The following is a 16,322-nucleotide window of genomic DNA, read 5'->3' as shown; positions in this document are numbered from 1 at the left end:
TCGATGAAAGCAGGATGAAAGCTGCTATTTGACAATCAGACCAGGAGAATCTAGACTTAGGTCATCATAGCTAACACTAAGTTTACATTCCATTTCCATACAAGTTACTTGTTTGGGAGGCTACAGGCTTGCCATGGTGGATACCTATAAATTGTCACATACAGACCGGCCATTGTCATGGCACTTTATAAATACCAAAAATATACCACCATAAGGAAGTTATGCGTCCTGCTGAACAGAGGACAAGACAACTTCAGAAAACCTGAATTGTATTCTTATGTCTGTGTCTAACTCTCCTGTATAGAGAAGGTAATGATGATAATTTTCTCTGAAAAAAAATAACAATTGAAAGAGATGCACAAAGCCTTCATACTGTTTCACTTCACGTTTCTTGATAATATTTCAACATGATTTGATCACAAGGAATAGAAGCATTCAACTTTTGTTGATATGTACTCCATGTTAGTTTCGATTGATATTTCCCATGCACAGAAAAATCTATTTACAGAAATAAAATTATCTTCATGGGAAATACCACTATGACAGCTTAATGACTAAAACAATGTCAAGTTCCTTAATGAGCACCACCTACCCCAGTTTCCCTATAGTCTCTGAACACCTGTGACAGAATCTTTATTTACGCTGTGGAGTACTGAAAAGAGTAAGGTCTCCTAAGTAATAAATCTCATAGTATACCCTTTATGTTAAAGCACAAGTCAGTGATTAAGTAAAAGTGATTTGGACAAGGCAAACAAATTTCAGCAATGTCTGGTGCAGACATGGCCATACGGGGATCTCCAAAGCAGAAGGCTGCAGACACGACACAGAACTTATCAAAGTCTCTGGCCTTTTGAGCAAGAGAGCTGGAAGCCAGGCAAGATACCCTATCTGAACAGCACTGAGACATGATGGATTTATCTATTACCTTGTACACAGTTCAAGCTTTCACAAAAAGCTGTACGTCATATAGAATACATCAGGCTTGCATCCAATGGTATTAGTCCCAAAAACGTAACTTCTGAATTATTTCCTTTGCTGGGAAGCATTGCACCCATTTCTAGTGGTTGGTTAATCGTTAGAGTCGATTCTGTTGTTAGTGGCTGAAAAACTAAATCCTTGGGGAATAATTTACCAGCTCATTCGTTCAATAAAGACAGCCATCTAGGCAGTATTTAATGGAGAATGAAAAAAAAAATAAATATATCTGCATACTCTTTTCCTTAGGGCCAAATTCTGTGCTCTGAGAGAATACTTTTGAAGAGAATGAAAGTAGAGCTAGGGCCAGATCATGGCAGGAGATCAAAGTGCTGAAACAGCTTTAGTCAGCATCTTTAAGTAGCACAGAAGGTTGGAAAAGAGGAATTCAATTTATTTATATAGTAACAAGCCTCCTCAGGGAGAAAGGGAGGCCAAGAGCCTCTATTTTTTATGACGTCAGATACGTCTGACTTGACCTTATCTCCATCATCCTTTTTGAGTTGCCTTGTTCGTAAATATTCCAATACTGTTATTCTACATAAAACAATATTTTATTATTTTCTTCTGGCCTTCAGGAAGCAATTTAGATACATTTGCATAAAAAAGAGAAGTTTTTGCCATGTTAACATGTAAATGCAGAAACATCTAAGATAAATCCAGAATTTTCTTTTCAAAGACACGTAAAGACCGGAATCAGGCCAGCAAGAAGACAACAAAACAGAGTTAAATGCCCACAGTGTAAATCTCAAGTCTCAAAAGGAAAAAAAAAAACACCAACAAAAAAACCCCACAAACCCAAACCAAAAAAGCAATTTAAAATTCAAAAGTTATCCAGGTAAGTTTTCTACATTTAAAAGTGTGTTTAGTTTTAGCAGATCGATTCAGTCCACAATACCAACTCATTTAAAAGAGAAGTTCTTAAATTATGGAAATCTCGTCATCAAGATTAACAGTTGTATTTAAATTTTTTGGTAAATTTGGAAATAGAAAGTATCTTAATAATATTATTGGCCAGGTGATCTCTCTATATAAAAGGAACAGTGTTTAAAAAAGTTTTGAGAGAAGGATAAACATAGATCTAGAACCTTCAAATTGCAGCAATAATAGCATACATAATAAAAATAGTATAGTAATGTAACAATATATACTTTTTAAAGTGGATGTTTCAGTGGCATAGCATACCAGTGAGATTAAAAAAAAAGACTAATTGGCAATAAGTGTTGCAGAAGCTATGGCAAATTTGAAACATTAATTATGCCAGTCACCAGAAATTGTTGAGTGCTACTCACAACGAATTACCAGCAACCACTGGAAACCTACAACCCAATAAGCCTTCAGTAATCTTCCTATAGCTTCTTAAAAGATATGGTAATACAAAAATAACTTAAAATAATTGGATACTTAATTTCTCATTTCCAGTAACTGCTAAGCCAAATCTACTTCTAAAGGCAGGGCGGGAAGGATAAAGAGGGGAAGCTGTTGCTGTGGAAATGTATCTGTAATCTACAAACAAACAGAGCATAAACCACACTTGTTCAAATTCATTCAGAACTCAAAATATATCATGCATGCCAAAAACTCCTCAAAGAATCAAAACTATTATAGAAATGGTTGGAAAGATGAGCTGATGTTTGATAAATTACTAATTTCACTCAATTTAATAAAGTCACCAACACGCTTGCATCCTGTCGTTATAGCAGTACATGCTAAATAAAGAAAATTGGTTCAGTTATGTGCTTTATTATATAACGGCTCTCTAGACAAAAGTTCAGTGTTATAAAAATGAAAGCTTTATTTCTGTTTACATGGCAATGACTTGCAACACTTGTCAACACTTCCCAAATAGTTAGGAAAGGCCAGAAAGTATCCATGTTTGTTTGCTTGGGGTTTTTAATTACAAATTTAAATACATGGAATCTTCGGTCAAAATGTTGTTTCTCACACATTATTCCACCATGTCAGGTAGCATTGTATCTTGAAAGTGTTGTATCTAAATTTAAAGGTAAGAGAGTAAACACTGATGCCAACCTCCACCCTTTCCTTTAGATTCACAGAACAGGCAAAGCACTCAGATTACCAGAGATTTTATCCAGATCTGTTCATATGGGACATTTTAGTCCATTTTAACTCGTAAACAGAGTGCATTACTTGCAGAAGGTTTAAAGAGATATATTACTAAAGTGGACAGATATTTTAGATTTCTTCTCGGAAAGCAGAACATCCGAGGGCAATTCCTCTGACAATTGGGGTAATGTCATGTACAGTCCATACGTGCAGAGTCTGTGGACCACAGGAGCAGGATGAGGGGATCTCAAAAGAACTTCTTTTTCTGTAGAAGAGCAGTACTAACCCTTCCTCCACACCTCAAATAGCCACAGGCAGGGTGCAACTCTAGTCTTCAGAGGAGAAGAATAAGATAAACAATGATCACATCCTTAGCATGTGGCAACAGCAAAGTAGTTTCCCCGAATATTTCAGAAGCCCTCCCTATATCCTTGTACAGACTTTTTGCAAACAAGGCTTTTTGGTTTTAGAATGACTAAGCATAAAACATAGTAGATAGTGATAAAAATGACCCAAATAAAAGGCAATTCCTTTGGGAATACAGTGTTGAGCACATCTGTGAGTTCTCTGCAGTAGTTGCTAGAAATTTTGCTTGGCAAATGCTTTGTAACAGGAATGTACATTACCATTGGCTTGTTGTCAGCAGTTATTCTAATCGACAGTTGGAGGAGGGAAGGAAGGGCTTCCTTCTTATCGCCAAATGTTCAAGTATTAAAAAGCATACTTCTTTTCAAAAATCCATGACATTTTACTACAGTACCTTGTTTTCCAGTCTAAAGCTTTATATCCATAATATTCATTTGATTTATAATTTGTCAGTAAGACATATATTTGTCAGGCATACAAATTACATGCAAGAAGATTGCATCTTACCATTCTTGCCTCTAGTCTTTGATTTCTAAAAATGTGATATTTGCTTTGGTACCAGATTCCCTGGGATGTGCAGCAGAGCAATGAATTTATTTACTCATAAGTAAAAGCAGCACAGATGCAGCCCTTCATGAACGGGACTTGACATGTCAACAGCTAGAACCTGTCAGCAGCAAACACTTCGTATCCCACATACATCACGCGCTCTCTCCTTTACCCATTCAGTTTCCACCTAATACACCATATTACAACAGAAAATCCGACAGCTTTCTGTTTTGGAATCCCCATAACAAATCCCTCCTTGGGATTCATTTAAACTTGTGCCAGCAATGGTAGACTACCAAAAATAGGTCAACAATTGAAGTTTATTTCTGTGTTGTTCTGCATTGCCTTACTGCAGATTACTATGCCACAATTCCCTGATGAAAAGCCTCATAATGGCTGGCAGGCAGCACATCAAGCAACAGTGCTTTCATAGGAATTGATATCATTCCTGCCACCTTGTTGTTTTAATTGGATTGCCAATGCAAAGAAAAGTCGTACTATACCTCTATTTTCTGAAGTAAGATAGGGATTCCTAAGCGGGTGTTTCAGAAGAATGTGAATGTGACTTGCTTGTACAGTTGATTTAACACCATAAAACACACTTGGAAAGTAAGTTAATTACAGTATTTCCTAAATTTTATGTGACAAATATGGTGTGCAAACTGCAGGACACAGTTTCTTTTGTGTGCAAAAGTAGGCAAATCTATCTTATCTACGTTATATACCGCTTATGTGAAGCATAATGCTTATGCTTTATGTAATACAGTTATACAAAGAATTTCTCTGTAACTAAAATGACTGGGATGAAGTGGTAATTGTGTGGGGGAGAGTTATCCATGTGAAATTATCTCCTTAAAGACTACCAATAATGCACTAATAATTGATGTTATGAATGATATTCTGTGTTCATTAAATATCAAGTATATCAATCCCCCACGTATTTTCTTTTAAAGTAGATTCAACAAGCTTTCAGTCAGCATGGCCAGAGACTGCACAACCTCATTCACACTAAGAATCAGCCCTTTTTTACTTTAAATAAATAAGTATAATAAAACATTCAACATAAAATGTTTTCCCTGACTCAGATTTCCTTGCTGGAGGCTGTGACTGGTGACACTCTCAGCCTGTTTACACAAGTTTGTGGGCTCTTTTTGTTCCCAAGTCTGTCAAAGGAGCCACCCTGCTTCCCGGAGGCTCTCCCCTCCAAGACCCCTTCTCTCACACCAAATCAGCTTCTAGATAAGTTCCATACAGCTAACAGGTCTTAGGCTTCTCAGACCTTACAGAAATAGATGATCCTTTTACGTGTATAACATTAATGTTCATGTTATCATAAGATTTATATAAATGCAAGAGAGACAGGAATGTCAAAGTATTATACAACCATCCATACTACATCATCTATAGTAAAGGATAAAATCGGGGAGCTTAGCGCTTCAGTAGGGGCAGTATTGAGTGCATTAAGAAACTTATCGGAATATTCTTTCCTTTACACTGTCTTAAAGACCAGTGACTTTACTCAAGAACTTTTAAGAGCAAATTAATGCATTTTGACACACTTGCTATACAGTATTTTCTGCCTGATAAACAGATCCAGGGGGAGTTTCCAGCCACGCATAGGCTTCAAAAACAGTTCAGTGCAACTCTAATTGCTTGGCTTAATGACTTTTGTTCTGTCTGCTTGGTGCTGCACCAGTAGGGAGTTCAGCCCACACAGACTCTATGGTCTCACCCCTTGAATGGGATGAGAACATGACGCTGCTCTCTGTTGGCAGGAGTTTGCTTCCAGTTCCGTTTCAAGATGCTGAGTATCATTTTTTGTGCCCTGGACTGACCCAGCAATTGAAGCTGTTTTATCTTGCTCTTATACAGCTTACTCAAAGACATAGTCTGGATCAATGAAGGTTTACAAGGCTATTTTTCCTCCCCTCTCCCCCACACAGTGTTCAATACTGCATTATCAAAGTGACTAAGATTACTGGTGTAAGTTCGCCAATTAGACTTGCCCTCAAAGGGAATATAAGCTTACTCATGGACTAACTCTCTTCCTCGCTATTTCAGATATTATAGAGTCTGCAGTTTTAAAGCCTGAACAAGGACTCTTCATACATCTGTCACTGATAAGGTAATTACGTGTATTTGTATGTCCAAAGTCCTTCACACGATGGAAAAATCAAAGGCGTCGGCTTCCAAAAAATCCTCCTATTTTTCCAGTGGTGCTTCTTAGGGCCTAGTGTTTATTAAACTTAAGTCTAATGCAAGATTTATTAGGCTATTCAGGCCTTTTAGATTCTCTCGCATATGGCTTATTTGCTATTTTGCCTCAGCAGTTCATGCAGTATATAAATATGTATGACCTTCATTTAGCATTTATATGGATATGAGCAAGTACATACAGGTGGCCCTGTACGGAAACAACTGGATTCCTAAGCCTGAACAACCTGAAGTCTGTTTCTTATATCTTAACCCTGAAAAACCCTTACGCAAAGGCTAGAATTTACTCAGTTATCTTCATCGATTCAGATATAATTAATTAAAAAGTAAGAAATTTTCACGTCAGCATTTAGCATGAGTTTGGAAACAGCCACATGTGACAAATAAGAACATTTGCTTTAAATTGCCTTGCATACTCATAAGAAATCTGCACTGTGTCACAACAGTGATACTTCATGGTATGTGTTTTATTTTTCAGAGGTTTTGACAAACTATTGAAAAAAAACTTTACTTGCAGCTCTACGGCAGTCTTTCCCTTTAAAAGTCAAATCCTTACAGGTACCAGCAGTCTTAAAATATGTTGTTTAATAAGAGAAAATTTGGAATTAGTACATTTAACCTTTAAGCCAAAACGAGAGCCAAGTGCTATGCCAAGGATCTTTGCCAGCTGGAAGCTGGTATCATGCGAACAACTGGAAAATTATAAGCTTACGCTTTACAATGCTACAAAGATCTTGCAGGATCACATAGTATTTCCTGTAAACTTTTCCAGTAATTTGAGACAAATTCCTGGAAGGATAGTAGCTATCTGAAACAGGTCAAAGATTGGGAAAGCTATAATATATTCTGTCTGAACAGGACAAAATTATCTGTGAAGAGGGGGTAGATAGGATTTCAAAGACCCATTTCAGAGGCAGTCCACCATAATGCTACCATCTCTTTCCAATTCCATAAGACATATATTCCTAAGCATAGTCATGTATGCATACACAAGGTCTTACCTAGTCAAATTACAAGTAACATTAAGTTGGGAGAAATTTTTAAATTTCAGCACTAGTTTTTATTTTTATTATTGCTTTTTAAAACACAGCCCTCTTAATAACTTTGAATCAGTGTTGCTGGATCAACTAGCATATACTCTAAAATGAGGGAAGCCAAAGATAAAGTCGTTCAGCATCCTACTTATAATCTAGTTATCAACCCTCCATCCCAGTTCCCTCCTTTCTGTCCCTCCACACATAGATCTTCCTTTTTATTACCAACACACAGTGCCTATCATAAGGCTAGTAAAACATGAAACAAAAGAAATCATTTACATAAAATTTGTTTCACAGAACTCTTCATCCAAGAATAACTACACAGGTCATTCCTATTACTTCTCCCTTGCAGACCGCGTACGCCAAGGGAAGAGGTTTACTCAAGGTCACCCAGTGAGTCAGCAACAACCTGTACAAAGGACTCGGGGCAGCCGAGGCGCCTGTGCTTGGGCTGCAGCTCAGCGCTTAACCCTGCCTCCCAGGGAAACCTGCGTCTTCTATGCCTAACAGCATCAATTAACTCCGTTAAGAGACGAATTGAGCAACCTCTTTGCTGTTCAGTTTGCAGTATATTATTAGTAAACGCTTCAATTCTAACAGCGAAGTTACAAGTATCTACGTTTCCCAGAGTTACATAGCAGCTATGAAGAGCACAGACCTTGCGTGCTCAACAAAGACTTCGTAACAATTGTAAAAATGACACATGTACGTACATCTGCAAATTGTGTTCCTCAGTGTTCTCCTGCAGGTTTCTACAAAGACTTAAAATTTAATAAATACCAGAATCCAGCTAGCATATTATTCCACCTCCACATAAAAGTGAGATTTTTCTACTCAGAGAAAGCATGTTAGAGTGATTCGCAGGAGGAGATGACAGAAGTTTCATTCTCCCAGAAACCTCAGCAAGTCCAATTAAACAAAGACAAGGGTAACAGTTTGAAACAGGCACTGTTTGATACAAAGACATCACTATCTTTCAGTAAAGGACTTCACGCTAGTTTTACATGAACAAAGAGCTGCTTCCAATTAAAATCACAGTAATGGGGGATGGGAGAAGAAATCAATCCAAACACTCCTCAGGTACTTGTCTTTACAGAACAATTACGCAGCGATGGAGTGACATCCCTCTCCAGCCATTTTGCTACAAGCACCACAAGGAGGAGTGCTGTAGAGGTATAGTAAAACGTAAGCATGCTAGTTGTTAAATTCTAGTTCTCTGTTAATTCCAGTCCTGTTATTTACCAAACTGAATTCTCCAGGTGTCTCTACCATGAGGATTTCATGTCTGACAGTGGCATGGTTCACAACAGATCGTATAGAATTTTACAATTACTGAAAATGCATCTACAAGTCAAAAGGCATTTAGGCATCCAGAGATGCAAAGAGCTAGTGATATTTCTTAAAACAGGCAATCAATATATGTTGATAAGTGCAACTTATCTACCATAGATTTTTCAGTCCCCGAGACTGAACGCTACAAGGCCTGTTTCAGTTACTGCTTTGCACAGGAAGAGTAAAGGCCTTGAAATTTTTCGTTCTGCCTGAATTCAATAGCAGCCCTAAAGCCACACCTCACATGCATAAAAGAAAAGTCTAAGACTATTATATACCAAAGCTACAAACTCAATACAGGGTTGGGTTTTTTTTCATATACTGGATTATATTCTCCCTCTGCCCCATCTCCTCTCCCATCTTCATGTTCTACAGAGCTCTCTCTCTCTTTCATGTTCTACAGTTCTCTTTCCCACTGGAGACAAATACCTCATCACTTCTTTCTATCCTCCTCATCACATTAATATCCTTTGGATGCCATGATTACTAAATACCTTTTCTTCTACAGATGTTCTGGCTGATATATATCGAATTAAAGTCAGAACAAGTCTTCTTAGCTCAGAACAAGCTGGCCTTTGAAGATTGCTTCTTGTGTTTCAGACCTGATTAGAAGACTGCATGCCCAAGACATTGTCTAACTCTTCCACTGACATCAGCTGGTTTTAACAAAAGCTGGGTGAGTGCCCCTGCCTGCAAATATTGCCTTGCTGGTTTAAAGAGTCACTGTCCTTTCTTGAGCAGTAAATTAATCTCATTCCACTACGTAAATAATTTAAAAGTAGAAACACACCACAAAACCTGGTGTCTGAAATCCTTTTTCCTTCCTCTCCTCACACATTTTTATCCTATCTATCTATAAACTTACATACGCACAATGACACATATGCTATACACCAAACCAGGAAGCTGTCATTAAATGCTGTTCAGAAATGGCTACAGATTTGGCAGGAAAAGTCTGTTTCTGGGATGCCCCAGACACATGGACCCCACCAAAGCATTATGTTGGTGTTCACAAAGGTCCGGAGGAACCTGAGCTGGAACGTGCAATATCCCAGCAAAACAGCCACGCTCCATAGTGGTGACATGGGGAGGAGCCAGCCTGAGGGACACAGAGCACAGGGGACATACCCTGAGCAGGGTGGGGTTTCCTACGTTTGTTACGCTCCCTTTGGCATTTTAGAGATGTGTTCATATAAACATGCAGAATACCCATCTTTCAGGAACGTGAGTGTGGGGACCGGGCACAGACACAAATTTGCTCCTAACACTTTCACAAAAGTTCTTCACAGCTCTCATCATCATGACATATGCTGAGCTTAAAATCCTTGCTGGCCTGTCAGCAGTAACATAGCTCAGGTCATTTTACTTGTCCAGTTCACAATAAAGTTCAAGCTCAGCAGCCTTAACTGCAGCTCATTGCTTTTTTCTCACCTCCACACCTGTGCAGAGTGAACCATCACCTTTCTTCTGCTGGTTCGCTCTCATACACACACACCCCCCCCTATTTTTTTTTAAATGTCCTACTAAATTTGCCAAAAAAAAAAAAAGTAAACCCACTTCCAGGGGAAGTGTAAACTTGCTTTAAATTTGTTTGCTCTATAACACTTTAATTTTGAAATTAATATTCCACTAACATAATGTCAGGAAATATCAAGTCAAATTCGTTGCAATGCCAAATACATTGTAGCAAATGTTTTTTATTCACAATTCAGCTAAGATGGTTTATCTCAAATCAAATTATCTGCAATACTAACTATGACCTGATCTCTTTTCCTGACAGTTAAAAGTATTTATTTATTTTTCTCTTTCTTTATAGCATCATCGTTAATACAAAGCATGAAATAATGAGCTTTAAAAATATAATTCTACATTGCATTGATATCTATAACTTGAATGCTGAACAGAAGTGTTCTGAAAAATTCTTTGGTTTCAGGTTGGTTTGTCATTTTTTTTAGTTTGGTTTTCCCACCTTTGATAAATCACTTGGCTTTATACCACCCTTTTTTTTTTTTTTACTGTGTATTTATATAAACACCTCCCAGTAAATAAAATTTCAGATGAAATAGACTGCTGCTTGAGTCAGCAAAGATATACTAGAAAAAGAGAACTAACATATGCAAGCCACTGCATCAAAGTATCCATATTTATTAGGGACAATGAAACAATAAAGTCAAAGAAAGTGCAACCATCAGCAGAAGTGCACATGTTGCTGATAAAATATATTGAAGAAGCCATGTAAAAGGGATGCAGTTCTTTCTTAGATACAATTCAGCGGTCTTATACTTAGTCCTTTTATATACAGCAATAGTTTATATATACCTCTATCTTTCATATATATATACATAAAAATGTATATAAAGTACACCTATACATGCATCCAAGATAAAAAAATTTTGACCAACGTGGCAGTTCTTATGCTGCTTCTCTCTAAACCAGGAAAACAACATTTTATGTCGTGTCATTTAGAAGTCCTTAAAGGAGTTAAAATGGATAGGTGTATAGGTTGAACTTGTATTTTTGGCGCAGATTTCCTTTGTTAAAAGGTAAGCCTAGAGAGGACTAATGCTGTGGACATTACCATTTATGTGCTATTCACCGTTACAGTGCTAATCACCACCCTCTGTGCCTGTCACCTAATAGGTCAGGGTGTTGAGTTTGTTCTTTTTGGTTCAGCACAGCCCAAAGACTTAAGTAAGCCATTCACTAGGTTGCATGTATCCATTATAAATTAAAATCTAGCAGACATTACAATTCTTCATTTACATGTGTATCACCTTGAGCAAACCTGCACTAAATTTCTTCTGTCCTCGCACAGACAGCATTCCCCTAGAAGCATTTTAAAATCTTTGTGGGATTCTTCACAATATTCCTTAACTATGGCAATTTATTTGCTAAAAGCATAACAGCTGTTGTAAAACAAACAAAATTCAATTAAATTTTATACTGGAATGCTGCTAAGCTTGAAATGTTATTGTATTTCAAATGTGATGGCTTCAAAGTTAATTAATTTCAGACCACTGAACACTTAACACAAAGGAGAAAGTTTTTTAAAAAATAACTTAAATAAGGTTTACTGGATACCATATGCGTGACTTAGCCACGTAATTACCATCAATTTTTAAATACCAAGCCAAGCAGTAACATTTGGGAAAAAAATAAAATTTATCTATAGGATAATTGATATTCATTGGTATTATTTCACCCAGAAGGTAACAGAAAGTAAGTCATCACTTTATCCCATGAGATCCTCTGGCTGCTGTACTGAATTAGGATAAAATGTCCCTTCCCTTTTGGTTTTGATGTTTATAAAATATGACTTAGAGTTGCTATAAGCAAGTGATCAGCATGTTTGCAGAGGGAGGAGAACATGATTTACGCACACAGAACTATATTCTTTTATACATACGCTATGTGTTTACTCTAAGCTCCATGTAACTTGGCAATTGTGTTTGGAAATTTTACTGCAATCTGCTCTGATTCCAAAGGCTGGAGGCATGGAATAAAAGGGAAGTCCTCTTCAGCCACTCTTTGGAAATGTGTTGTAACCTGAAGAATATCTCCATCATTTATGTTAAAAAGCAGAGTAATTACTATTACATCATCCCAGTAAGAAATCATTGAAATTGAGAAAAGTGATTACTGGGTTTTCAGACCTGATGTCCTGATTCAAGAGGAGCAGCACAGATTTCTGAGATAATAAGACAGTGTTGATCCATAGGAATCCACGTGAAGAGTTGATACATAATATTCTATTCTTATATACACTAAAAATATATTTATGTAACATATTATATTTATAGTCTTCTTTTTTTTTTTAATAGTTGATGGTCTCCAAAATGAGGCCAGGATTAAAACAACATGAACAATTTAGTTTTGACAAAAAGCAGAAGTAGCTACAAGAACTTTTATTCAACTCAAATCTTGTCTAAACTAGAAAGGCAGGGTAACAGGTTAAAAAACAGTTGTGCCCTGACCTGGCTCCTCCTTATTACTATTTCCAGTTTTATTGGATTTTATCCTAATCAAGAAATTTAATTTAAGTCTGATCTACACGGCAAATGATAACTGTATTAAGCATAGCAGCTTGCTGGCTTTGTTGGATCATTAGCGCCTCTCAGCGAGTGTCACCTGCAGGACGTCGCTCTCTTGGGCAAACGTGTGCTTCTGAGCCTCAGCTGTGTCGCCACGGGAGCCATCCAGCTAAGCGAGCTCTCCCAATGCCCTCTGCCTAACCCAGAAATCACAACCCATTTCTCAGAGCACCACACAATTTAGTAGCATTTATTAGAGGATTCAGGTAGCTATAAATTAATAAAAAACACCTAGCAAAGGCACATAAACATATTTTTCATTAGTCGTAACACCGGCTTTCAGATTTCTTAGCTAATTGCCAGTAAGCCAGAAGACACCAGCTTCAAATTCCCTTTAAAGAAAGTTGAAATAAAACCTTGCATCTATATGTAATTATCTCTTTCATTTGAGAACATGGTGTATTATATGCAATAAAACACTTTATCTGCAGAACTTCTTCAATAGTAAAAAAAGATGAGTTTGAAATGCCAAAGCCTAGAATTATGTCTAGAAAAATTTTACCACGTGAGCTTCAAGAAGGGATTCTTATGTTACCACCCACAATTAACAAAAAGACATACATAATTAAGAGGAAAATTTGATATGGACAGTAAGAGCATAAATAAAGCAGATGAGTTATCACTTGCAATATCTTAAAGTCACACATACCCAGAAGTGCCTTTAGGAACTTAACAATATACTGTGCATCTGTCTCAAAAAGCAGACAAACTAGTGCCTGAAGTATACCACATCTCTAGGATCTACAAGATAGTAACAGATAAAATTGAAATTAGGTGGTGATAAGGAAGTTGGATAAAGTCTCCTGTCTCCAAAATGAACATCTGTAGTACTACCATTAGCTATCTGCAGTTACAAGTCAACCCTGTCATACTGCTGCAAACAGGCGAAATGCATCTGGTGTATTCAAGCACCAGCCTCACACATGAGGTGATTCCCTTCATTACCTTCAGTCTAGAGTACTGCATCCAATTTTGTGCAGAAATTGGTCATTTGTGACGTCTAGATGGAAGCCACAAGAAACAGCCTAAAAGGCATGGCTGAAAAGAATTGGGATTGTTAACCTTGAATAAAAGAGATGTGATGAGTGCTATCTGTGAAAAGTTGTTGCCAAGAGAAAGAGGAATAAACTGGGTTAACTGTAAAGCAGATGATAAAGGATTAAGAGTTAGGACAGATACTGTGAGGGAGAGGGAAGGATCCAGTAAGACTGACTAACCAGAGAGATAGATAACCTAGAAAGATCTATCAAATCTTTCTGAGAAGTCGTCTCCATCAGGCAGGCAATTAAGAGGAAGTTGAACAAATGTATGTCAGTAGCGCTTTATGTATCTATCCTACTCTTAAGAAGGACAAGTAATGTCCAATTACATTTTTTATTCCTTTACGGATTTATTTTTTTTTTTTTGGGGGGGGGGGGGGGGCGGGGGAGGGGGTATGCGTAGATAAATTTATCTCTGTGTTGCATGGCAATTCTGTAAGAGTATTTCTTAAATGTCTTTCCACTAATTTAAGGGTCACTTAAATGCCAGGCTAAGGTAATATGATTGTTTAGAGGAGTCTCAAGGCATTTTGAAAGGGCAATGATCTAACGTTCACTGCACTTGCCTTATCAATCACCGTACTCACAGTGGGTTTTTTGTGCGTGCTTTAAACGCAGCACTGCACAGTGGGGCTTCTCTCTTTTTAAGGACAGAAATCAGACAGGGTACCAAGTTCCAATCTAAACCACACATTCTCTCCTCAAAGATTTTAACAGACTAGCTTATAACCAAATGCCTTCAATCATCTGTTTTCATATAAGCAAAATATGACTTGGGCTTGCACACCTACACAAGAAATAAAATCTTGGTTCTATAAAACAAGCAAGCCAGAAAATATTCATTGAATTCGGTGTGTTACGAACCTCTCAGAAACCAAACACCCCAACCAACTACAAATCCATATTTTTTCCATGGGCTGTTTTTAATAATTTCTGACTATAACCTCATATTCATCAAGAATTAGAAAGAAAATGAAAGTCATTACATATCTCAGATCTACAGAGATAAATTTTCAGTCAGAATTTAAATGTGACCCCTGAAGCGATGGTCAAATTCAGTATGTTTTCCTATCCTTGTATATGCTTTGTAAATTTTATTAATATGTAAATGACAGAACTCCAGAACAATCAAAAAATACTTATTTATAGTTTGATGAGCTGCAAATCAAGATTCAAACAGCATGGGCGGAGCAACAGCACCAAGGATTTAACTCACTACATTCTGAAAACAGCTTTACATGACATACCAAACACATGCAAACAGATGTGCTCACAGATCCTGGCACATTTTTAAGGAACAACTAAGTAAGAATAACCAATTGCGGGGGGGATGTTTGCCTTTTTTTCCCCTTCACATTTTTTAATTCTAGTTTTTCTGGCAGTACACCTTGCTCTGATACAGGACACTAACAGGTGCTATGACTATTCCATGCATTTTTCTTTTCCAGGATGACTTTGGTAAGGCTGAGCCCAGTCTTGATTACCCTTTGGTAATCGACCCAAAGTTCATAGTTGGTGTCAAGCAGGTTGGTGTTGAATATCTGTAGGGGGAAGCTTCTAAGTGAAACCAACATGTTGACAACACTGACTCTGTAACAAATACACTCTGTCTTCTTAAGCCATTGCCCTTCACAGGAATGGGCATAAAAAAAATAATAGTTATTCCACTGAATTTAAGAATGCAGTGAACATTATGTCAATGTTGTTCGCCTTCTTTTAGTATTTTTTGCTTGGATAACACTATTCCTGCCACGTCAAGACAACTGCAGCGGGCAGATCAAGAAGAACGCTCCTTATTCTTAGTCAAGTATTTCAGTGTGAGGGTCTGGGTGGGAAGGAAAGAGTCTCACATTCACTATTATAGGACCAGCTTAATGGTTAAAAATGAAAAGGCAATTTTAATTTTTTTAGTCTTACTAGTGTTACCATGCTTGAAGAGCAATGACAGTTAACCATGTGCAGCAATGCTGGAGAGATTTTCTGTTTATCCAGGTGATAGGACAGCAGGATAGCTTAGCTTGCTACAAAAAGCATCTGCCTTATCATGCCAAACCTTAAATGATGGTGAACCTTTTTGCACAAGTACCAGCAGTGATTTTTTGCCATGTGCTCAAGGACAATACAGACAATCTTCTTTTTGAGCATCAGTTCATTACAGATAAATAACTGATCAGTTTTCTACTGACTTCTCTGCAATTATTCAGGCTTGTCAGCAGGATAACTTCTGAGAAGAAAAAAAACAAATATAAGACATACACAATGTGTTTTAATTTAACTGTCATTGCTCTGAAAGTGGCAAACATACATTGGCTGAACCCAAAATATAAATGCTGCATTGGTTCAACTAACTGTAAACTTCTACAGTCCTATGACAGTAGCTTGGATGCAGCAAAACACAGAACACAAACTCCTGTTCACTACAAAAGAGTTGAGAATACTCAAGACTTCCCAAAAGCAAATCCTTCAGTGCCCGCAACTGACTTGACATGTTGAGACACAGCACGTTTCTTTGACATATCTGCCTTTATAAAATGCATTTTAAAAGTGGATTAAGGACTTCAAAATTGTTGGTACTTTCACATGTCATGCATTTTATCATGATAAAAAATGCAAACAATATAAAGATGCCATTTTAAGATCCGATTTTGCTT

General features: G+C 37.3%; 1 protein-coding gene across 2 annotated transcripts in view; it reads right to left on the bottom strand.

The window, feature by feature from the left end:
- JAKMIP1 (janus kinase and microtubule interacting protein 1) overlaps positions 1-16,322 on the bottom strand; it is a 157,011-nt gene that overhangs the window by 102,783 nt on the left and 37,906 nt on the right. The gene's annotated exons all lie outside the window — the stretch shown is intronic.

Source organism: Chroicocephalus ridibundus, chromosome 5, assembly GCF_963924245.1.
Source record: "Chroicocephalus ridibundus chromosome 5, bChrRid1.1, whole genome shotgun sequence".
In the NCBI taxonomy this organism is placed as follows: domain Eukaryota; kingdom Metazoa; phylum Chordata; class Aves; order Charadriiformes; family Laridae; genus Chroicocephalus; species Chroicocephalus ridibundus.
This window is presented reverse-complemented; position numbering and strand designations above follow the sequence as displayed.